Source organism: Episyrphus balteatus, chromosome 3 (genome assembly GCF_945859705.1).
Source record: "Episyrphus balteatus chromosome 3, idEpiBalt1.1, whole genome shotgun sequence".
Classification (NCBI taxonomy): domain Eukaryota; kingdom Metazoa; phylum Arthropoda; class Insecta; order Diptera; family Syrphidae; genus Episyrphus; species Episyrphus balteatus.
The window spans coordinates 56,852,896-56,875,218 of record NC_079136.1 but is presented as its reverse complement, the minus strand read 5'-3'; the positions used below and the strand labels follow the sequence as shown (position 1 = coordinate 56,875,218).

General features: G+C 29.9%; 25 non-coding genes across 25 annotated transcripts; all 25 read left to right on the top strand.

Annotated features, from left to right (window-relative positions):
• The first annotated feature begins 594 nt into the window (after positions 1–594).
• On the top strand, positions 595–713 carry LOC129917348 (5S ribosomal RNA). The gene has a single exon (XR_008772712.1). It is a non-coding gene; the product is annotated as a 5S ribosomal RNA (ribosomal RNA).
• A 798-nt stretch (positions 714–1,511) lies between these two features.
• On the top strand, positions 1,512–1,630 carry LOC129917347 (5S ribosomal RNA). Its single transcript, XR_008772711.1, has one exon. It is a non-coding gene; the product is annotated as a 5S ribosomal RNA (ribosomal RNA).
• A 797-nt stretch (positions 1,631–2,427) lies between these two features.
• LOC129917346 (5S ribosomal RNA) lies at positions 2,428–2,546 on the top strand. The gene has a single exon (XR_008772710.1). It is a non-coding gene; the product is annotated as a 5S ribosomal RNA (ribosomal RNA).
• Positions 2,547–3,345: 799 nt separating this feature from the next.
• Positions 3,346–3,464, top strand: LOC129917345 (5S ribosomal RNA). Its single transcript, XR_008772709.1, has one exon. It is a non-coding gene; the product is annotated as a 5S ribosomal RNA (ribosomal RNA).
• An 801-nt stretch (positions 3,465–4,265) lies between these two features.
• On the top strand, positions 4,266–4,384 carry LOC129917344 (5S ribosomal RNA). Its single transcript, XR_008772708.1, has one exon. It is a non-coding gene; the product is annotated as a 5S ribosomal RNA (ribosomal RNA).
• An 803-nt stretch (positions 4,385–5,187) lies between these two features.
• Positions 5,188–5,306, top strand: LOC129917341 (5S ribosomal RNA). The gene has a single exon (XR_008772706.1). It is a non-coding gene; the product is annotated as a 5S ribosomal RNA (ribosomal RNA).
• A 795-nt stretch (positions 5,307–6,101) lies between these two features.
• Positions 6,102–6,220, top strand: LOC129917340 (5S ribosomal RNA). Its single transcript, XR_008772705.1, has one exon. It is a non-coding gene; the product is annotated as a 5S ribosomal RNA (ribosomal RNA).
• A 798-nt stretch (positions 6,221–7,018) lies between these two features.
• LOC129917339 (5S ribosomal RNA) lies at positions 7,019–7,137 on the top strand. Its single transcript, XR_008772704.1, has one exon. It is a non-coding gene; the product is annotated as a 5S ribosomal RNA (ribosomal RNA).
• Positions 7,138–7,455: 318 nt separating this feature from the next.
• Positions 7,456–7,574, top strand: LOC129917338 (5S ribosomal RNA). The gene has a single exon (XR_008772703.1). It is a non-coding gene; the product is annotated as a 5S ribosomal RNA (ribosomal RNA).
• An 801-nt stretch (positions 7,575–8,375) lies between these two features.
• Positions 8,376–8,494, top strand: LOC129917337 (5S ribosomal RNA). The gene has a single exon (XR_008772702.1). It is a non-coding gene; the product is annotated as a 5S ribosomal RNA (ribosomal RNA).
• An 800-nt stretch (positions 8,495–9,294) lies between these two features.
• On the top strand, positions 9,295–9,413 carry LOC129917336 (5S ribosomal RNA). Its single transcript, XR_008772701.1, has one exon. It is a non-coding gene; the product is annotated as a 5S ribosomal RNA (ribosomal RNA).
• Positions 9,414–10,208: 795 nt separating this feature from the next.
• On the top strand, positions 10,209–10,327 carry LOC129917335 (5S ribosomal RNA). Its single transcript, XR_008772700.1, has one exon. It is a non-coding gene; the product is annotated as a 5S ribosomal RNA (ribosomal RNA).
• Positions 10,328–11,125: 798 nt separating this feature from the next.
• On the top strand, positions 11,126–11,244 carry LOC129917334 (5S ribosomal RNA). Its single transcript, XR_008772699.1, has one exon. It is a non-coding gene; the product is annotated as a 5S ribosomal RNA (ribosomal RNA).
• A 318-nt stretch (positions 11,245–11,562) lies between these two features.
• LOC129917333 (5S ribosomal RNA) lies at positions 11,563–11,681 on the top strand. The gene has a single exon (XR_008772698.1). It is a non-coding gene; the product is annotated as a 5S ribosomal RNA (ribosomal RNA).
• Positions 11,682–13,453: 1,772 nt separating this feature from the next.
• Positions 13,454–13,572, top strand: LOC129917332 (5S ribosomal RNA). The gene has a single exon (XR_008772697.1). It is a non-coding gene; the product is annotated as a 5S ribosomal RNA (ribosomal RNA).
• Positions 13,573–14,368: 796 nt separating this feature from the next.
• LOC129917330 (5S ribosomal RNA) lies at positions 14,369–14,487 on the top strand. The gene has a single exon (XR_008772695.1). It is a non-coding gene; the product is annotated as a 5S ribosomal RNA (ribosomal RNA).
• Positions 14,488–15,284: 797 nt separating this feature from the next.
• Positions 15,285–15,403, top strand: LOC129917329 (5S ribosomal RNA). Its single transcript, XR_008772694.1, has one exon. It is a non-coding gene; the product is annotated as a 5S ribosomal RNA (ribosomal RNA).
• Positions 15,404–16,201: 798 nt separating this feature from the next.
• LOC129917328 (5S ribosomal RNA) lies at positions 16,202–16,320 on the top strand. Its single transcript, XR_008772693.1, has one exon. It is a non-coding gene; the product is annotated as a 5S ribosomal RNA (ribosomal RNA).
• A 798-nt stretch (positions 16,321–17,118) lies between these two features.
• Positions 17,119–17,237, top strand: LOC129917327 (5S ribosomal RNA). The gene has a single exon (XR_008772692.1). It is a non-coding gene; the product is annotated as a 5S ribosomal RNA (ribosomal RNA).
• Positions 17,238–17,555: 318 nt separating this feature from the next.
• On the top strand, positions 17,556–17,674 carry LOC129917325 (5S ribosomal RNA). The gene has a single exon (XR_008772691.1). It is a non-coding gene; the product is annotated as a 5S ribosomal RNA (ribosomal RNA).
• A 799-nt stretch (positions 17,675–18,473) lies between these two features.
• On the top strand, positions 18,474–18,592 carry LOC129917324 (5S ribosomal RNA). Its single transcript, XR_008772690.1, has one exon. It is a non-coding gene; the product is annotated as a 5S ribosomal RNA (ribosomal RNA).
• Positions 18,593–19,387: 795 nt separating this feature from the next.
• LOC129917323 (5S ribosomal RNA) lies at positions 19,388–19,506 on the top strand. Its single transcript, XR_008772689.1, has one exon. It is a non-coding gene; the product is annotated as a 5S ribosomal RNA (ribosomal RNA).
• A 799-nt stretch (positions 19,507–20,305) lies between these two features.
• LOC129917322 (5S ribosomal RNA) lies at positions 20,306–20,424 on the top strand. Its single transcript, XR_008772688.1, has one exon. It is a non-coding gene; the product is annotated as a 5S ribosomal RNA (ribosomal RNA).
• A 797-nt stretch (positions 20,425–21,221) lies between these two features.
• On the top strand, positions 21,222–21,340 carry LOC129917321 (5S ribosomal RNA). Its single transcript, XR_008772687.1, has one exon. It is a non-coding gene; the product is annotated as a 5S ribosomal RNA (ribosomal RNA).
• A 796-nt stretch (positions 21,341–22,136) lies between these two features.
• On the top strand, positions 22,137–22,255 carry LOC129917320 (5S ribosomal RNA). The gene has a single exon (XR_008772686.1). It is a non-coding gene; the product is annotated as a 5S ribosomal RNA (ribosomal RNA).
• Positions 22,256–22,323: the final 68 nt, after the last annotated feature.

Below are 22,323 nucleotides of genomic sequence, written 5' to 3'. Positions count from 1 at the left end.
GATGACGAAAAAAGTAAAAAAAAAATAAAATCTGATTTTTTTATGTTTGAAGATTTGACGAACAAATTGTTTTTTTTTTAACTCTCATAATTTATGTGAACATTTTTTAAACAGCTCATAAAATAAGTGAATAGTATGTATGTATTTGGTTCGTACTTACGTTAAAGTCATTTAAGTAAGATTTTTCATGTGAGATTTTTTTCTGTACATTTGCATTGAAAGCAGTGCCCCTGAAAGTAGGCAGTGATTTTTTTTTAAATTTTAAGTCAACTCATAATTTTTTTTTAGAAAAATAAAAAAAAATGTCAAAAATACTTGTTTTGTGGGCTAATTAACATTACATCTATCTTATACTTGCTACTAAAACACCATATGAAATAAAAAAAAAAACTAACATTATTTTGTATTTCATGTTGTTATGCCTTAAAGAAACTCAATTCAATCGAAAGGGGTTGAAAACTTGACAACATAATAAATACTGCTCACAACTCACATTGCAATTAATTAAATCTAAAGTCTCGTTGCATTAACTAATATTATTCCAATTGGAATAGAAAAATTTCTCATAAGTTTCAACTTTGATAAGAAGTTTTCGCCAACGACCATACCACGATGAAAATATCGGTTCTCGTCCGATCACCGAAATCAAGCATCGTCGGGCGCGGTTAGTACTTAGATGGGGGACCGCTTGGGAACACCGCGTGTTGTTGGCACACGTGCCTTTTTGCCAGTATAAGGCTCTCTAGTCATACTTTTTTGTTTTTAATTTTTTATTCTATTTCATGTGTGAAATTTGAAATTTGTTTTTTTTTTTTTAATTTCGTATGAGGGCACTACCTAGTGATTTTTGCCATTGAAAATCGGTTTTATTTGGTATTGTGCTTAGCTACGAATTGTTAAATGTTATTTTTTTGTCATGATGACGAAAAAAGTAAAAAAAAAATAAAATCTGATTTTTTTATGTTTGAAGATTTGACGAACAAATTGTTTTTTTTTTAACTCTCATAATTTATGTGAACATTTTTTAAACAGCTCATAAAATAAGTGAATAGTATGTATGTATTTGGTTCGTACTTACGTTAAAGTCATTTAAGTAAGATTTTTCATGTGAGATTTTTTTCTGTACATTTGCATTGAAAGCAGTGCCCCTGAAAGTAGGCAGTGATTTTTTTTTAAATTTTAAGTCAACTCATAATTTTTTTTTAGAAAAATAAAAAAAAATGTCAAAAATACTTGTTTTGTGGGCTAATTAACATTACATCTATCTTATACTTGCTACTAAAACACCATATGAAATAAAAAAAAAACTAACATTATTTTGTATTTCATGTTGTTATGCCTTAAAGAAACTCAATTCAATCGAAAGGGGTTGAAAACTTGACAACATAATAAATACTGCTCACAACTCACATTGCAATTAATTAAATCTAAAGTCTCGTTGCATTAAATAATATTATTCCAATTGGAATAGAAAAATTTCTCATAAGTTTCAACTTTGATAAGAAGTTTTCGCCAACGACCATACCACGATGAAAATATCGGTTCTCGTCCGATCACCGAAATCAAGCATCGTCGGGCGCGGTTAGTACTTAGATGGGGGACCGCTTGGGAACACCGCGTGTTGTTGGCACACGTGCCTTTTTGCCAGTATAAGGCTCTCTAGTCATACTTTTTTGTTTTTAATTTTTTATTCTATTTCATGTGTGAAATTTGAAATTTGTTTTTTTTTTTTAATTTCGTATGAGGGCACTACCTAGTGATTTTTGCCATTGAAAATCGGTTTTATTTGGTATTGTGCTTAGCTACGAATTGTTAAATGTTATTTTTTTGTCATGATGACGAAAAAAGTAAAAAAAAAATAAAATCTGATTTTTTTATGTTTGAAGATTTGACGAACAAATTGTTTTTTTTTTAACTCTCATAATTTATGTGAACATTTTTTAAACAGCTCATAAAATAAGTGAATAGTATGTATGTATTTGGTTCGTACTTACGTTAAAGTCATTTAAGTAAGATTTTTCATGTGAGATTTTTTTCTGTACATTTGCATTGAAAGCAGTGCCCCTGAAAGTAGGCAGTGATTTTTTTTTAAATTTTAAGTCAACTCATAATTTTTTTTTAGAAAAATAAAAAAAAATGTCAAAAATACTTGTTTTGTGGGCTAATTAACATTACATCTATCTTATACTTGCTACTAAAACACCATATGAAATAAAAAAAAAACTAACATTATTTTGTATTTCATGTTGTTATGCCTTAAAGAAACTCAATTCAATCGAAAGGGGTTGAAAACTTGACAACATAATAAATACTGCTCACAACTCACATTGCAATTAATTAAATCTAAAGTCTCGTTGCATTAACTAATATTATTCCAATTGGAATAGAAAAATTTCTCATAAGTTTCAACTTTGATAAGAAGTTTTCGCCAACGACCATACCACGATGAAAATATCGGTTCTCGTCCGATCACCGAAATCAAGCATCGTCGGGCGCGGTTAGTACTTAGATGGGGGACCGCTTGGGAACACCGCGTGTTGTTGGCACACGTGCCTTTTTGCCAGTATAAGGCTCTCTAGTCATACTTTTTTGTTTTTAATTTTTTATTCTATTTCATGTGTGAAATTTGAAATTTGTTTTTTTTTTTTTAATTTCGTATGAGGGCACTACCTAGTGATTTTTGCCATTGAAAATCGGTTTTATTTGGTATTGTGCTTAGCTACGAATTGTTAAATGTTATTTTTTTGTCATGATGACGAAAAAAGTAAAAAAAAAATAAAATCTGATTTTTTTATGTTTGAAGATTTGACGAACAAATTGTTTTTTTTTTAACTCTCATAATTTATGTGAACATTTTTTAAACAGCTCATAAAATAAGTGAATAGTATGTATGTATTTGGTTCGTACTTACGTTAAAGTCATTTAAGTAAGATTTTTCATGTGAGATTTTTTTCTGTACATTTGCATTGAAAGCAGTGCCCCTGAAAGTAGGCAGTGATTTTTTTTTAAATTTTAAGTCAACTCATAATTTTTTTTTTAGAAAAATAAAAAAAAATGTCAAAAATACTTGTTTTGTGGGCTAATTAACATTACATCTATCTTATACTTGCTACTAAAACACCATATGAAATAAAAAAAAAACTAACATTATTTTGTATTTCATGTTGTTATGCCTTAAAGAAACTCAATTCAATCGAAAGGGGTTGAAAACTTGACAACATAATAAATACTGCTCACAACTCACATTGCAATTAATTAAATCTAAAGTCTCGTTGCATTAACTAATATTATTCCAATTGGAATAGAAAAATTTCTCATAAGTTTCAACTTTGATAAGAAGTTTTCGCCAACGACCATACCACGATGAAAATATCGGTTCTCGTCCGATCACCGAAATCAAGCATCGTCGGGCGCGGTTAGTACTTAGATGGGGGACCGCTTGGGAACACCGCGTGTTGTTGGCACACGTGCCTTTTTGCCAGTATAAGGCTCTCTAGTCATACTTTTTTGTTTTTAATTTTTTATTCTATTTCATGTGTGAAATTTGAAATTTGTTTTTTTTTTTTTTTAATTTCGTATGAGGGCACTACCTAGTGATTTTTGCCATTGAAAATCGGTTTTATTTGGTATTGTGCTTAGCTACGAATTGTTAAATGTTATTTTTTTGTCATGATGACGAAAAAAGTAAAAAAAAAAATAAAATCTGATTTTTTATGTTTGAAGATTTGACGAACAAATTGTTTTTTTTTTAACTCTCATAATTTATGTGAACATTTTTTAAACAGCTCATAAAATAAGTGAATAGTATGTATGTATTTGGTTCGTACTTACGTTAAAGTCATTTAAGTAAGATTTTTCATGTGAGATTTTTTTCTGTACATTTGCATTGAAAGCAGTGCCCCTGAAAGTAGGCAGTGATTTTTTTTTAAATTTTAAGTCAACTCATAATTTTTTTTTAGAAAAATAAAAAAAAAATGTCAAAAATACTTGTTTTGTGGGCTAATTAACATTACATCTATCTTATACTTGCTACTAAAACACCATATGAAATAAAAAAAAAACTAACATTATTTTGTATTTCATGTTGTTATGCCTTAAAGAAACTCAATTCAATCGAAAGGGGTTGAAAACTTGACAACATAATAAATACTGCTCACAACTCACATTGCAATTAATTAAATCTAAAGTCTCGTTGCATTAACTAATATTATTCCAATTGGAATAGAAAAATTTCTCATAAGTTTCAACTTTGATAAGAAGTTTTCGCCAACGACCATACCACGATGAAAATATCGGTTCTCGTCCGATCACCGAAATCAAGCATCGTCGGGCGCGGTTAGTACTTAGATGGGGGACCGCTTGGGAACACCGCGTGTTGTTGGCACACGTGCCTTTTTGCCAGTATAAGGCTCTCTAGTCATACTTTTTTGTTTTTAATTTTTTATTCTATTTCATGTGTGAAATTTGAAATTTGTTTTTTTTTTTTTTTAATTTCGTATGAGGGCACTACCTAGTGATTTTTGCCATTGAAAATCGGTTTTATTTGGTATTGTGCTTAGCTACGAATTGTTAAATGTTATTTTTTTTGTCATGATGACGAAAAAAGTAAAAAAAAAATAAAATCTGATTTTTTTATGTTTGAAGATTTGACGAACAAATTGTTTTTTTTTTTAACTCTCATAATTTATGTGAACATTTTTTAAACAGCTCATAAAATAAGTGAATAGTATGTATGTATTTGGTTCGTACTTACGTTAAAGTCATTTAAGTAAGATTTTTCATGTGAGATTTTTTTCTGTACATTTGCATTGAAAGCAGTGCCCCTGAAAGTAGGCAGTGATTTTTTTTTTAAATTTTAAGTCAACTCATAATTTTTTTTTAGAAAAATAAAAAAAAATGTCAAAAATACTTGTTTTGTGGGCTAATTAACATTACATCTATCTTATACTTGCTACTAAAACACCATATGAAATAAAAAAAAAACTAACATTATTTTGTATTTCATGTTGTTATGCCTTAAAGAAACTCAATTCAATCGAAAGGGGTTGAAAACTTGACAACATAATAAATACTGCTCACAACTCACATTGCAATTAATTAAATCTAAAGTCTCGTCGCATTAACTAATATTATTCCAATTGGAATAGAAAAATTTCTCATAAGTTTCAACTTTGATAAGAAGTTTTCGCCAACGACCATACCACGATGAAAATATCGGTTCTCGTCCGATCACCGAAATCAAGCATCGTCGGGCGCGGTTAGTACTTAGATGGGGGACCGCTTGGGAACACCGCGTGTTGTTGGCACACGTGCCTTTTTGCCAGTATAAGGCTCTCTAGTCATACTTTTTTTGTTTTTAATTTTGTATTCTATTTCATGTGTGAAATTTGAAATTTTTTTTTTTTTTTAAATTTCGTATGAGGGCACTACCTAGTGATTTTTGCCATTGAAAATCGGTTTTATTTGGTATTGTGCTTAGCTACGAATTGTTTAATGTTATTTTTTTGTCATGATGACGAAAAAAGTAAAAAAAAAATAAAATCTGATTTTTTTATGTTTGAAGATTTGACGAACAAATTTTTTTTTTTAACTCTCATAATTTATGTGAACATTTTTTAAACAGCCCATAAAATAAGTGAATAGTGTGTATGTATTTGGTTCGTACTTACGTTAAAGTCATTTAAGTAAGATTTTTCATGTGAGATTTTTTTCTGTACATTTGCATTGAAAGCAGTGCCCCTGAAAGTAGGCAGTGATTTTTTTTTAAATTTTAAGTCAACTCATAATTTTTTTTTAGAAAAATAAAAAAAATGTCAAAAATACTTGTTTTGTGGGCTAATTAACATTACATCTATCTTATACTTGCTACTAAAACACCATATGAAATAAAAAAAAAACTAACATTATTTTGTATTTCATGTTGTTATGCCTTAAAGAAACTCAATTCAATCGAAAGGGGTTGAAAACTTGACAACATAATAAATACTGCTCACAACTCACATTGCAATTAATTAAATCTAAAGTCTCGTTGCATTAACTAATATTATTCCAATTGGAATAGAAAAATTTCTCATAAGTTTCAACTTTGATAAGAAGTTTTCGCCAACGACCATACCACGATGAAAATATCGGTTCTCGTCCGATCACCGAAATCAAGCATCGTCGGGCGCGGTTAGTACTTAGATGGGGGACCGCTTGGGAACACCGCGTGTTGTTGGCACACGTGCCTTTTTGCCAGTATAAGGCTCTCTAGTCATACTTTTTTGTTTTTAATTTTTTATTCTATTTCATGTGTGAAATTTGAAATTTGTTTTTTTTTTTTTTAATTTCGTATGAGGGCACTACCTAGTGATTTTTGCCATTGAAAATCGGTTTTATTTGGTATTGTGCTTAGCTACGAATTGTTAAATGTTATTTTTTTGTCATGATGACGAAAAAAGTAAAAAAAAAATAAAATCTGATTTTTTTATGTTTGAAGATTTGACGAACAAATTGTTTTTTTTTAACTCTCATAATTTATGTGAACATTTTTTAAACAGCTCATAAAATAAGTGAATAGTATGTATGTATTTGGTTCGTACTTACGTTAAAGTCATTTAAGTAAGATTTTTCATGTGAGATTTTTTTCTGTACATTTGCATTGAAAGCAGTGCCCCTGAAAGTAGGCAGTGATTTTTTTTTAAATTTTAAGTCAACTCATAATTTTTTTTTAGAAAAATAAAAAAAAATGTCAAAAATACTTGTTTTGTGGGCTAATTAACATTACATCTATCTTATACTTGCTACTAAAACACCATATGAAATAAAAAAAAAACTAACATTATTTTGTATTTCATGTTGTTATGCCTTAAAGAAACTCAATTCAATCGAAAGGGGTTGAAAACTTGACAACATAATAAATACTGCTCACAACTCACATTGCAATTAATTAAATCTAAAGTCTCGTCGCATTAACTAATATTATTCCAATTGGAATAGAAAAATTTCTCATAAGTTTCAACTTTGATAAGAAGTTTTCGCCAACGACCATACCACGATGAAAATATCGGTTCTCGTCCGATCACCGAAATCAAGCATCGTCGGGCGCGGTTAGTACTTAGATGGGGGACCGCTTGGGAACACCGCGTGTTGTTGGCACACGTGCCTTTTTGCCAGTATAAGGCTCTCTAGTCATACTTTTTTTGTTTTTAATTTTGTATTCTATTTCATGTGTGAAATTTGAAATTTTTTTTTTTTTTTAAATTTCGTATGAGGGCACTACCTAGTGATTTTTGCCATTGAAAATCGGTTTTATTTGGTATTGTGCTTAGCTACGAATTGTTTAATGTTATTTTTTTGTCATGATGACGAAAAAAGTAAAAAAAAAATAAAATCTGATTTTTTTATGTTTGAAGATTTGACGAACAAATTTTTTTTTTTAACTCTCATAATTTATGTGAACATTTTTTTGTTTTCGCCAACGACCATACCACGATGAAAATATCGGTTCTCGTCCGATCACCGAAATCAAGCATCGTCGGGCGCGGTTAGTACTTAGATGGGGGACCGCTTGGGAACACCGCGTGTTGTTGGCACACGTGCCTTTTTGCCAGTATAAGGCTCTCTAGTCATACTTTTTTGTTTTTAATTTTTTATTCTATTTCATGTGTGAAATTTGAAATTTGTTTTTTTTTTTTTAATTTCGTATGAGGGCACTACCTAGTGATTTTTGCCATTGAAAATCGGTTTTATTTGGTATTGTGCTTAGCTACGAATTGTTAAATGTTATTTTTTTTGTCATGATGACGAAAAAAGTAAAAAAAAAATAAAATCTGATTTTTTTATGTTTGAAGATTTGACGAACAAATTGTTTTTTTTTTTAACTCTCATAATTTATGTGAACATTTTTTAAACAGCTCATAAAATAAGTGAATAGTATGTATGTATTTGGTTCGTACTTACGTTAAAGTCATTTAAGTAAGATTTTTCATGTGAGATTTTTTTCTGTACATTTGCATTGAAAGCAGTGCCCCTGAAAGTAGGCAGTGATTTTTTTTTTAAATTTTAAGTCAACTCATAATTTTTTTTTAGAAAAATAAAAAAAAATGTCAAAAATACTTGTTTTGTGGGCTAATTAACATTACATCTATCTTATACTTGCTACTAAAACACCATATGAAATAAAAAAAAAACTAACATTATTTTGTATTTCATGTTGTTATGCCTTAAAGAAACTCAATTCAATCGAAAGGGGTTGAAAACTTGACAACATAATAAATACTGCTCACAACTCACATTGCAATTAATTAAATCTAAAGTCTCGTTGCATTAACTAATATTATTCCAATTGGAATAGAAAAATTTCTCATAAGTTTCAACTTTGATAAGAAGTTTTCGCCAACGACCATACCACGATGAAAATATCGGTTCTCGTCCGATCACCGAAATCAAGCATCGTCGGGCGCGGTTAGTACTTAGATGGGGGACCGCTTGGGAACACCGCGTGTTGTTGGCACACGTGCCTTTTTGCCAGTATAAGGCTCTCTAGTCATACTTTTTTGTTTTTAATTTTTTATTCTATTTCATGTGTGAAATTTGAAATTTGTTTTTTTTTTTTTTTAATTTCGTATGAGGGCACTACCTAGTGATTTTTGCCATTGAAAATCGGTTTTATTTGGTATTGTGCTTAGCTACGAATTGTTAAATGTTATTTTTTTGTCATGATGACGAAAAAAGTAAAAAAAAAAATAAAATCTGATTTTTTATGTTTGAAGATTTGACGAACAAATTGTTTTTTTTTTAACTCTCATAATTTATGTGAACATTTTTTAAACAGCTCATAAAATAAGTGAATAGTATGTATGTATTTGGTTCGTACTTACGTTAAAGTCATTTAAGTAAGATTTTTCATGTGAGATTTTTTTCTGTACATTTGCATTGAAAGCAGTGCCCCTGAAAGTAGGCAGTGATTTTTTTTTAAATTTTAAGTCAACTCATAATTTTTTTTTAGAAAAATAAAAAAAAATTTCAAAAATACTTGTTTTGTGGGCTAATTAACATTACATCTATCTTATACTTGCTACTAAAACACCATATGAAATAAAAAAAAAACTAACATTATTTTGTATTTCATGTTGTTATGCCTTAAAGAAACTCAATTCAATCGAAAGGGGTTGAAAACTTGACAACATAATAAATACTGCTCACAACTCACATTGCAATTAATTAAATCTAAAGTCTCGTTGCATTAACTAATATTATTCCAATTGGAATAGAAAAATTTCTCATAAGTTTCAACTTTGATAAGAAGTTTTCGCCAACGACCATACCACGATGAAAATATCGGTTCTCGTCCGATCACCGAAATCAAGCATCGTCGGGCGCGGTTAGTACTTAGATGGGGGACCGCTTGGGAACACCGCGTGTTGTTGGCACACGTGCCTTTTTGCCAGTATAAGGCTCTCTAGTCATACTTTTTTTGTTTTTAATTTTGTATTCTATTTCATGTGTGAAATTTGAAATTTTTTTTTTTTTTTAAATTTCGTATGAGGGCACTACCTAGTGATTTTTGCCATTGAAAATCGGTTTTATTTGGTATTGTGCTTAGCTACGAATTGTTTAATGTTATTTTTTTGTCATGATGACGAAAAAAGTAAAAAAAAAATAAAATCTGATTTTTTTATGTTTGAAGATTTGACGAACAAATTTTTTTTTTTAACTCTCATAATTTATGTGAACATTTTTTAAACAGCCCATAAAATAAGTGAATAGTGTGTATGTATTTGGTTCGTACTTACGTTAAAGTCATTTAAGTAAGATTTTTCATGTGAGATTTTTTTCTGTACATTTGCATTGAAAGCAGTGCCCCTGAAAGTAGGCAGTGATTTTTTTTTAAATTTTAAGTCAACTCATAATTTTTTTTTAGAAAAATAAAAAAAATGTCAAAAATACTTGTTTTGTGGGCTAATTAACATTACATCTATCTTATACTTGCTACTAAAACACCATATGAAATAAAAAAAAAACTAACATTATTTTGTATTTCATGTTGTTATGCCTTAAAGAAACTCAATTCAATCGAAAGGGGTTGAAAACTTGACAACATAATAAATACTGCTCACAACTCACATTGCAATTAATTAAATCTAAAGTCTCGTTGCATTAACTAATATTATTCCAATTGGAATAGAAAAATTTCTCATAAGTTTCAACTTTGATAAGAAGTTTTCGCCAACGACCATACCACGATGAAAATATCGGTTCTCGTCCGATCACCGAAATCAAGCATCGTCGGGCGCGGTTAGTACTTAGATGGGGGACCGCTTGGGAACACCGCGTGTTGTTGGCACACGTGCCTTTTTGCCAGTATAAGGCTCTCTAGTCATACTTTTTTGTTTTTAATTTTTTATTCTATTTCATGTGTGAAATTTGAAATTTGTTTTTTTTTTTTTAATTTCGTATGAGGGCACTACCTAGTGATTTTTGCCATTGAAAATCGGTTTTATTTGGTATTGTGCTTAGCTACGAATTGTTAAATGTTATTTTTTTGTCATGATGACGAAAAAAGTAAAAAAAAAATAAAATCTGATTTTTTTATGTTTGAAGATTTGACGAACAAATTGTTTTTTTTTTAACTCTCATAATTTATGTGAACATTTTTTAAACAGCTCATAAAATAAGTGAATAGTATGTATGTATTTGGTTCGTACTTACGTTAAAGTCATTTAAGTAAGATTTTTCATGTGAGATTTTTTTCTGTACATTTGCATTGAAAGCAGTGCCCCTGAAAGTAGGCAGTGATTTTTTTTTAAATTTTAAGTCAACTCATAATTTTTTTTTAGAAAAATAAAAAAAAATGTCAAAAATACTTGTTTTGTGGGCTAATTAACATTACATCTATCTTATACTTGCTACTAAAACACCATATGAAATAAAAAAAAAACTAACATTATTTTGTATTTCATGTTGTTATGCCTTAAAGAAACTCAATTCAATCGAAAGGGGTTGAAAACTTGACAACATAATAAATACTGCTCACAACTCACATTGCAATTAATTAAATCTAAAGTCTCGTCGCATTAACTAATATTATTCCAATTGGAATAGAAAAATTTCTCATAAGTTTCAACTTTGATAAGAAGTTTTCGCCAACGACCATACCACGATGAAAATATCGGTTCTCGTCCGATCACCGAAATCAAGCATCGTCGGGCGCGGTTAGTACTTAGATGGGGGACCGCTTGGGAACACCGCGTGTTGTTGGCACACGTGCCTTTTTGCCAGTATAAGGCTCTCTAGTCATACTTTTTTTGTTTTTAATTTTGTATTCTATTTCATGTGTGAAATTTGAAATTTTTTTTTTTTTTTAAATTTCGTATGAGGGCACTACCTAGTGATTTTTGCCATTGAAAATCGGTTTTATTTGGTATTGTGCTTAGCTACGAATTGTTTAATGTTATTTTTTTGTCATGATGACGAAAAAAGTAAAAAAAAAATAAAATCTGATTTTTTTATGTTTGAAGATTTGACGAACAAATTTTTTTTTTTAACTCTCATAATTTATGTGAACATTTTTTTGTTTTCGCCAACGACCATACCACGATGAAAATATCGGTTCTCGTCCGATCACCGAAATCAAGCATCGTCGGGCGCGGTTAGTACTTAGATGGGGGACCGCTTGGGAACACCGCGTGTTGTTGGCACACGTGCCTTTTTGCCAGTATAAGGCTCTCTAGTCATACTTTTTTGTTTTTAATTTTTTATTCTATTTCATGTGTGAAATTTGAAATTTGTTTTTTTTTTTTTAATTTCGTATGAGGGCACTACCTAGTGATTTTTGCCATTGAAAATCGGTTTTATTTGGTATTGTGCTTAGCTACGAATTGTTAAATGTTATTTTTTTTGTCATGATGACGAAAAAAGTAAAAAAAAAATAAAATCTGATTTTTTTATGTTTGAAGATTTGACGAACAAATTGTTTTTTTTTTTAACTCTCATAATTTATGTGAACATTTTTTAAACAGCTCATAAAATAAGTGAATAGTAGGGGGAAGTGGTTACCCTTCGTACACGGTCACCCTTCGTACAGTGAGCTTAAAACAAAAACTAAACGGTATTCAAACACGTGCTTACTAGTGTGCATAGACATACTAGGCGCCGAGCTGCTAGATAAATTTTGAATCCTAAGTGCAACGGATTCGGTCGCCACAAGACTTTTAGTGTTTTTTAGTGCTCTGAGTAATTTTTGTATGTACATTTGATGTCATGTTGTTTTTAAGTTAAGTATGTTTTTGGCTAAACAGTAATGAAGAATTGTTGTTTAAAGTGTTAAATTTGTGTTTTAATTATAAATATTGCAAAATCTCAGTATATTTTTTCAAAAATCGATTTTTCTGCATTATGTACAGCTTGGGGAGCATTCGTACAGTCAAACATGGGGCACATTCGTACGCATACGTATGCCCGCCAGTAAATTTTCTTGAGCAGATAACAATCAAAACACGGAGTTACAGTTTTATTGAAATGAAATTTAAACCTCTATAATAAGTTTTTCGCATTCTATAGTAAATTAAGGTTGGTATTTTTATATATGTAAATAATAATTTGTTTCAGAATCGTCGAATCGCGAAAAATTGAGTTTTTTATTTGTTTTTGTTTTTTTCTGAGTCAAGTTCAATTAATTAATAAATTAATAAGTAATTAAATGTTTTAAAACTCAAATTTGGCATTTGACAAATCAAAAGTTAGTCAAATTAACGTTTTAAATATCCTGTACGAATGTACCCCATGTGTTGTACGAAGGTACCCCACGGGTGGGGAGGATTCGTACAAAAATCTAATCCCAGTAAAATGGCTATAACTATTTAAGCCTTTGACTTAGAAGTGTCAAATTTTTTTGTAAAGTGTAATAATATACATATTACAAATAAAGTCCATTTTATCGAAGCTGGAGTGAGTAAATAAATAACTAAAAATAAATAAGTAAAAACTGTACGAAGGGTGACCACTTCCCCCTATGTATGTATTTGGTTCGTACTTACGTTAAAGTCATTTAAGTAAGATTTTTCATGTGAGATTTTTTTCTGTACATTTGCATTGAAAGCAGTGCCCCTGAAAGTAGGCAGTGATTTTTTTTTTAAATTTTAAGTCAACTCATAATTTTTTTTTAGAAAAATAAAAAAAAATGTCAAAAATACTTGTTTTGTGGGCTAATTAACATTACATCTATCTTATACTTGCTACTAAAACACCATATGAAATAAAAAAAAAACTAACATTATTTTGTATTTCATGTTGTTATGCCTTAAAGAAACTCAATTCAATCGAAAGGGGTTGAAAACTTGACAACATAATAAATACTGCTCACAACTCACATTGCAATTAATTAAATCTAAAGTCTCGTCGCATTAACTAATATTATTCCAATTGGAATAGAAAAATTTCTCATAAGTTTCAACTTTGATAAGAAGTTTTCGCCAACGACCATACCACGATGAAAATATCGGTTCTCGTCCGATCACCGAAATCAAGCATCGTCGGGCGCGGTTAGTACTTAGATGGGGGACCGCTTGGGAACACCGCGTGTTGTTGGCACACGTGCCTTTTTGCCAGTATAAGGCTCTCTAGTCATACTTTTTTTGTTTTTAATTTTGTATTCTATTTCATGTGTGAAATTTGAAATTTTTTTTTTTTTTTAAATTTCGTATGAGGGCACTACCTAGTGATTTTTGCCATTGAAAATCGGTTTTATTTGGTATTGTGCTTAGCTACGAATTGTTTAATGTTATTTTTTTGTCATGATGACGAAAAAAGTAAAAAAAAAATAAAATCTGATTTTTTTATGTTTGAAGATTTGACGAACAAATTTTTTTTTTTAACTCTCATAATTTATGTGAACATTTTTTAAACAGTCCATAAAATAAGTGAATAGTGTGTATGTATTTGGTTCGTACTTACGTTAAAGTCATTTAAGTAAGATTTTTCATGTGAGATTTTTTTCTGTACATTTGCATTGAAAGCAGTGCCCCTGAAAGTAGGCAGTGATTTTTTTTTAAATTTTAAGTCAACTCATAATTTTTTTTTAGAAAAATAAAAAAAATGTCAAAAATACTTGTTTTGTGGGCTAATTAACATTACATCTATCTTATACTTGCTACTAAAACACCATATGAAATAAAAAAAAAACTAACATTATTTTGTATTTCATGTTGTTATGCCTTAAAGAAACTCAATTCAATCGAAAGGGGTTGAAAACTTGACAACATAATAAATACTGCTCACAACTCACATTGCAATTAATTAAATCTAAAGTCTCGTTGCATTAACTAATATTATTCCAATTTGGAATAGAAAAATTTCTCATAAGTTTCAACTTTGATAAGAAGTTTTCGCCAACGACCATACCACGATGAAAATATCGGTTCTCGTCCGATCACCGAAATCAAGCATCGTCGGGCGCGGTTAGTACTTAGATGGGGGACCGCTTGGGAACACCGCGTGTTGTTGGCACACGTGCCTTTTTGCCAGTATAAGGCTCTCTAGTCATACTTTTTTGTTTTTAATTTTTTATTCTATTTCATGTGTGAAATTTGAAATTTGTTTTTTTTTTTTTTAATTTCGTATGAGGGCACTACCTAGTGATTTTTGCCATTGAAAATCGGTTTTATTTGGTATTGTGCTTAGCTACGAATTGTTAAATGTTATTTTTTTGTCATGATGACGAAAAAAGTAAAAAAAAAATAAAATCTGATTTTTTTATGTTTGAAGATTTGACGAACAAATTTTTTTTTTTAACTCTCATAATTTATGTGAACATTTTTTAAACAGTCCATAAAATAAGTGAATAGTGTGTATGTATTTGGTTCGTACTTACGTTAAAGTCATTTAAGTAAGATTTTTCATGTGAGATTTTTTTCTGTACATTTGCATTGAAAGCAGTGCCCCTGAAAGTAGGCAGTGATTTTTTTTTAAATTTTAAGTCAACTCATAATTTTTTTTTAGAAAAATAAAAAAAATGTCAAAAATACTTGTTTTGTGGGCTAATTAACATTACATCTATCTTATACTTGCTACTAAAACACCATATGAAATAAAAAAAAAACTAACATTATTTTGTATTTCATGTTGTTATGCCTTAAAGAAACTCAATTCAATCGAAAGGGGTTGAAAACTTGACAACATAATAAATACTGCTCACAACTCACATTGCAATTAATTAAATCTAAAGTCTCGTTGCATTAACTAATATTATTCCAATTTGGAATAGAAAAATTTCTCATAAGTTTCAACTTTGATAAGAAGTTTTCGCCAACGACCATACCACGATGAAAATATCGGTTCTCGTCCGATCACCGAAATCAAGCATCGTCGGGCGCGGTTAGTACTTAGATGGGGGACCGCTTGGGAACACCGCGTGTTGTTGGCACACGTGCCTTTTTGCCAGTATAAGGCTCTCTAGTCATACTTTTTTGTTTTTAATTTTTTATTCTATTTCATGTGTGAAATTTGAAATTTGTTTTTTTTTTTTAATTTCGTATGAGGGCACTACCTAGTGATTTTTGCCATTGAAAATCGGTTTTATTTGGTATTGTGCTTAGCTACGAATTGTTAAATGTTATTTTTTTGTCATGATGACGAAAAAAGTAAAAAAAAAAATAAAATCTGATTTTTTTATGTTTGAAGATTTGACGAACAAATTGTTTTTTTTTTAACTCTCATAATTTATGTGAACATTTTTTAAACAGCTCATAAAATAAGTGAATAGTATGTATGTATTTGGTTCGTACTTACGTTAAAGTCATTTAAGTAAGATTTTTCATGTGAGATTTTTTTCTGTACATTTGCATTGAAAGCAGTGCCCCTGAAAGTAGGCAGTGATTTTTTTTAAAATTTTAAGTCAACTCATAATTTTTTTTTAGAAAAATAAAAAAAAATGTCAAAAATACTTGTTTTGTGGGCTAATTAACATTACATCTATCTTATACTTGCTACTAAAACACCATATGAAATAAAAAAAAAACTAACATTATTTTGTATTTCATGTTGTTATGCCTTAAAGAAACTCAATTCAATCGAAAGGGGTTGAAAACTTGACAACATAATAAATACTGCTCACAACTCACATTGCAATTAATTAAATCTAAAGTCTCGTCGCATTAACTAATATTATTCCAATTGGAATAGAAAAATTTCTCATAAGTTTCAACTTTGATAAGAAGTTTTCGCCAACGACCATACCACGATGAAAATATCGGTTCTCGTCCGATCACCGAAATCAAGCATCGTCGGGCGCGGTTAGTACTTAGATGGGGGACCGCTTGGGAACACCGCGTGTTGTTGGCACACGTGCCTTTTTGCCAGTATAAGGCTCTCTAGTCATACTTTTTTGTTTTTAATTTTTTATTCTATTTCATGTGTGAAATTTGAAATTTGTTTTTTTTTTTTAATTTCGTATGAGGGCACTACCTAGTGATTTTTGCCATTGAAAATCGGTTTTATTTGGTATTGTGCTTAGCTACGAATTGTTAAATGTTATTTTTTTGTCATGATGACGAAAAAAGTAAAAAAAAAAATAAAATCTGATTTTTTTATGTTTGAAGATTTGACGAACAAATTGTTTTTTTTTTAACTCTCATAATTTATGTGAACATTTTTTAAACAGCTCATAAAATAAGTGAATAGTATGTATGTATTTGGTTCGTACTTACGTTAAAGTCATTTAAGTAAGATTTTTCATGTGAGATTTTTTTCTGTACATTTGCATTGAAAGCAGTGCCCCTGAAAGTAGGCAGTGATTTTTTTTAAAATTTTAAGTCAACTCATAATTTTTTTTTAGAAAAATAAAAAAAAATGTCAAAAATACTTGTTTTGTGGGCTAATTAACATTACATCTATCTTATACTTGCTACTAAAACCCCATATGAAATAAAAAAAAAACTAACATTATTTTGTATTTCATGTTGTTATGCCTTAAAGAAACTCAATTCAATCGAAAGGGGTTGAAAACTTGACAACATAATAAATACTGCTCACAACTCACATTGCAATTAATTAAATCTAAAGTCTCGTCGCATTAACTAATATTATTCCAATTGGAATAGAAAAATTTCTCATAAGTTTCAACTTTGATAAGAAGTTTTCGCCAACGACCATACCACGATGAAAATATCGGTTCTCGTCCGATCACCGAAATCAAGCATCGTCGGGCGCGGTTAGTACTTAGATGGGGGACCGCTTGGGAACACCGCGTGTTGTTGGCACACGTGCCTTTTTGCCAGTATAAGGCTCTCTAGTCATACTTTTTTTGTTTTTAATTTTGTATTCTATTTCATGTGTGAAATTTGAAATTTTTTTTTTTTTTTAAATTTCGTATGAGGGCACTACCTAGTGATTTTTGCCATTGAAAATCGGTTTTATTTGGTATTGTGCTTAGCTACGAATTGTTTAATGTTATTTTTTTGTCATGATGACGAAAAAAGTAAAAAAAAAATAAAATCTGATTTTTTTATGTTTGAAGATTTGACGAACAAATTTTTTTTTTTAACTCTCATAATTTATGTGAACATTTTTTTGTTTTCGCCAACGACCATACCACGATGAAAATATCGGTTCTCGTCCGATCACCGAAATCAAGCATCGTCGGGCGCGGTTAGTACTTAGATGGGGGACCGCTTGGGAACACCGCGTGTTGTTGGCACACGTGCCTTTTTGCCAGTATAAGGCTCTCTAGTCATACTTTTTTGTTTTTAATTTTTTATTCTATTTCATGTGTGAAATTTGAAATTTGTTTTTTTTTTTTTAATTTCGTATGAGGGCACTACCTAGTGATTTTTGCCATTGAAAATCGGTTTTATTTGGTATTGTGCTTAGCTACGAATTGTTTAATGTTATTTTTTTGTCATGATGACGAAAAAAGTAAAAAAAAAATAAAATCTGATTTTTTTATGTTTGAAGATTTGACGAACAAATTGTTTTTTTTTTAACTCTCATAATTTATGTGAACATTTTTTAAACAGCTCATAAAATAAGTGAATAGTATGTATGTATTTGGTTCGTACTTACGTTAAAGTCATTTAAGTAAGATTTTTCATGTGAGATTTTTTTCTGTACATTTGCATTGAAAGCAGTGCCCCTGAAAGTAGGCAGTGATTTTTTTTTTAAATTTTAAGTCAACTCATAATTTTTTTTTAGAAAAATAAAAAAAAATGTCAAAAATACTTGTTTTGTGGGCTAATTAACATTACATCTATCTTATACTTGCTACTAAAACACCATATGAAATAAAAAAAAAACTAACATTATTTTGTATTTCATGTTGTTATGCCTTAAAGAAACTCAATTCAATCGAAAGGGGTTGAAAACTTGACAACATAATAAATACTGCTCACAACTCACATTGCAATTAATTAAATCTAAAGTCTCGTCGCATTAACTAATATTATTCCAATTGGAATAGAAAAATTTCTCATAAGTTTCAACTTTGATAAGAAGTTTTCGCCAACGACCATACCACGATGAAAATATCGGTTCTCGTCCGATCACCGAAATCAAGCATCGTCGGGCGCGGTTAGTACTTAGATGGGGGACCGCTTGGGAACACCGCGTGTTGTTGGCACACGTGCCTTTTTGCCAGTATAAGGCTCTCTAGTCATACTTTTTTTGTTTTTAATTTTGTATTCTATTTCATGTGTGAAATTTGAAATTTTTTTTTTTTTTTAAATTTCGTATGAGGGCACTACCTAGTGATTTTTGCCATTGAAAATCGGTTTTATTTGGTATTGTGCTTAGCTACGAATTGTTTAATGTTATTTTTTTGTCATGATGACGAAAAAAGTAAAAAAAAAATAAAATCTGATTTTTTTATGTTTGAAGATTTGACGAACAAATTTTTTTTTTTAACTCTCATAATTTATGTGAACATTTTTTAAACAGCCCATAAAATAAGTGAATAGTGTGTATGTATTTGGTTCGTACTTACGTTAAAGTCATTTAAGTAAGATTTTTCATGTGAGATTTTTTTCTGTACATTTGCATTGAAAGCAGTGCCCCTGAAAGTAGGCAGTGATTTTTTTTTAAATTTTAAGTCAACTCATAATTTTTTTTTAGAAAAATAAAAAAAATGTCAAAAATACTTGTTTTGTGGGCTAATTAACATTACATCTATCTTATACTTGCTACTAAAACACCATATGAAATAAAAAAAAAACTAACATTATTTTGTATTTCATGTTGTTATGCCTTAAAGAAACTCAATTCAATCGAAAGGGGTTGAAAACTTGACAACATAATAAATACTGCTCACAACTCACATTGCAATTAATTAAATCTAAAGTCTCGTTGCATTAACTAATATTATTCCAATTGGAATAGAAAAATTTCTCATAAGTTTCAACTTTGATAAGAAGTTTTCGCCAACGACCATACCACGATGAAAATATCGGTTCTCGTCCGATCACCGAAATCAAGCATCGTCGGGCGCGGTTAGTACTTAGATGGGGGACCGCTTGGGAACACCGCGTGTTGTTGGCACACGTGCCTTTTTGCCAGTATAAGGCTCTCTAGTCATACTTTTTTGTTTTTAATTTTTTATTCTATTTCATGTGTGAAATTTGAAATTTGTTTTTTTTTTTTTAATTTCGTATGAGGGCACTACCTAGTGATTTTTGCCATTGAAAATCGGTTTTATTTGGTATTGTGCTTAGCTACGAATTGTTAAATGTTATTTTTTTGTCATGATGACGAAAAAAGTAAAAAAAAAATAAAATCTGATTTTTTTATGTTTGAAGATTTGACGAACAAATTGTTTTTTTTTTTAACTCTCATAATTTATGTGAACATTTTTTAAACAGCTCATAAAATAAGTGAATAGTATGTATGTATTTGGTTCGTACTTACGTTAAAGTCATTTAAGTAAGATTTTTCATGTGAGATTTTTTTCTGTACATTTGCATTGAAAGCAGTGCCCCTGAAAGTAGGCAGTGATTTTTTTTTAAATTTTAAGTCAACTCATAATTTTTTTTTAGAAAAATAAAAAAAAATGTCAAAAATACTTGTTTTGTGGGCTAATTAACATTACATCTATCTTATACTTGCTACTAAAACACCATATGAAATAAAAAAAAAACTAACATTATTTTGTATTTCATGTTGTTATGCCTTAAAGAAACTCAATTCAATCGAAAGGGGTTGAAAACTTGACAACATAATAAATACTGCTCACAACTCACATTGCAATTAATTAAATCTAAAGTCTCGTTGCATTAACTAATATTATTCCAATTGGAATAGAAAAATTTCTCATAAGTTTCAACTTTGATAAGAAGTTTTCGCCAACGACCATACCACGATGAAAATATCGGTTCTCGTCCGATCACCGAAATCAAGCATCGTCGGGCGCGGTTAGTACTTAGATGGGGGACCGCTTGGGAACACCGCGTGTTGTTGGCACACGTGCCTTTTTGCCAGTATAAGGCTCTCTAGTCATACTTTTTTGTTTTTAATTTTTTATTCTATTTCATGTGTGAAATTTGAAATTTGTTTTTTTTTTTTTTTAATTTCGTATGAGGGCACTACCTAGTGATTTTTGCCATTGAAAATCGGTTTTATTTGGTATTGTGCTTAGCTACGAATTGTTAAATGTTATTTTTTTGTCATGATGACGAAAAAAGTAAAAAAAAAATAAAATCTGATTTTTTTATGTTTGAAGATTTGACGAACAAATTTTTTTTTTTAACTCTCATAATTTATGTGAACATTTTTTAAACAGTCCATAAAATAAGTGAATAGTGTGTATGTATTTGGTTCGTACTTACGTTAAAGTCATTTAAGTAAGATTTTTCATGTGAGATTTTTTTCTGTACATTTGCATTGAAAGCAGTGCCCCTGAAAGTAGGCAGTGATTTTTTTTTAAATTTTAAGTCAACTCATAATTTTTTTTTAGAAAAATAAAAAAAATGTCAAAAATACTTGTTTTGTGGGCTAATTAACATTACATCTATCTTATACTTGCTACTAAAACACCATATGAAATAAAAAAAAAACTAACATTATTTTGTATTTCATGTTGTTATGCCTTAAAGAAACTCAATTCAATCGAAAGGGGTTGAAAACTTGACAACATAATAAATACTGCTCACAACTCACATTGCAATTAATTAAATCTAAAGTCTCGTTGCATTAACTAATATTATTCCAATTGGAATAGAAAAATTTCTCATAAGTTTCAACTTTGATAAGAAGTTTTCGCCAACGACCATACCACGATGAAAATATCGGTTCTCGTCCGATCACCGAAATCAAGCATCGTCGGGCGCGGTTAGTACTTAGATGGGGGACCGCTTGGGAACACCGCGTGTTGTTGGCACACGTGCCTTTTTGCCAGTATAAGGCTCTCTAGTCATACTTTTTTGTTTTTAATTTTTTATTCTATTTCATGTGTGAAATTTGAAATTTGTTTTTTTTTTTTAATTTCGTATGAGGGCACTACCTAGTGATTTTTGCCATTGAAAATCGGTTTTATTTGGTATTGTGCTTAGCTACGAATTGTTAAATGTTATTTTTTTGTCATGATGACGAAAAAAGTAAAAAAAAAATAAAATCTGATTTTTTTATGTTTGAAGATTTGACGAACAAATTGTTTTTTTTTTAACTCTCATAATTTATGTGAACATTTTTTAAACAGCCCATAAAATAAGTGAATAGTGTGTATGTATTTGGTTCGTACTTACGTTAAAGTCATTTAAGTAAGATTTTTCATGTGAGATTTTTTTCTGTACATTTGCATTGAAAGCAGTGCCCCTGAAAGTAGGCAGTGATTTTTTTTTAAATTTTAAGTCAACTCATAATTTTTTTTTAGAAAAATAAAAAAAATGTCAAAAATACTTGTTTTGTGGGCTAATTAACATTACATCTATCTTATACTTGCTACTAAAACACCATATGAAATAAAAAAAAAACTAACATTATTTTGTATTTCATGTTGTTATGCCTTAAAGAAACTCAATTCAATCGAAAGGGGTTGAAAACTTGACAACATAATAAATACTGCTCACAACTCACATTGCAATTAATTAAATCTAAAGTCTCGTTGCATTAACTAATATTATTCCAATTGGAATAGAAAAATTTCTCATAAGTTTCAACTTTGATAAGAAGTTTTCGCCAACGACCATACCACGATGAAAATATCGGTTCTCGTCCGATCACCGAAATCAAGCATCGTCGGGCGCGGTTAGTACTTAGATGGGGGACCGCTTGGGAACACCGCGTGTTGTTGGCACACGTGCCTTTTTGCCAGTATAAGGCTCTCTAGTCATACTTTTTTTGTTTTTAATTTTGTATTCTATT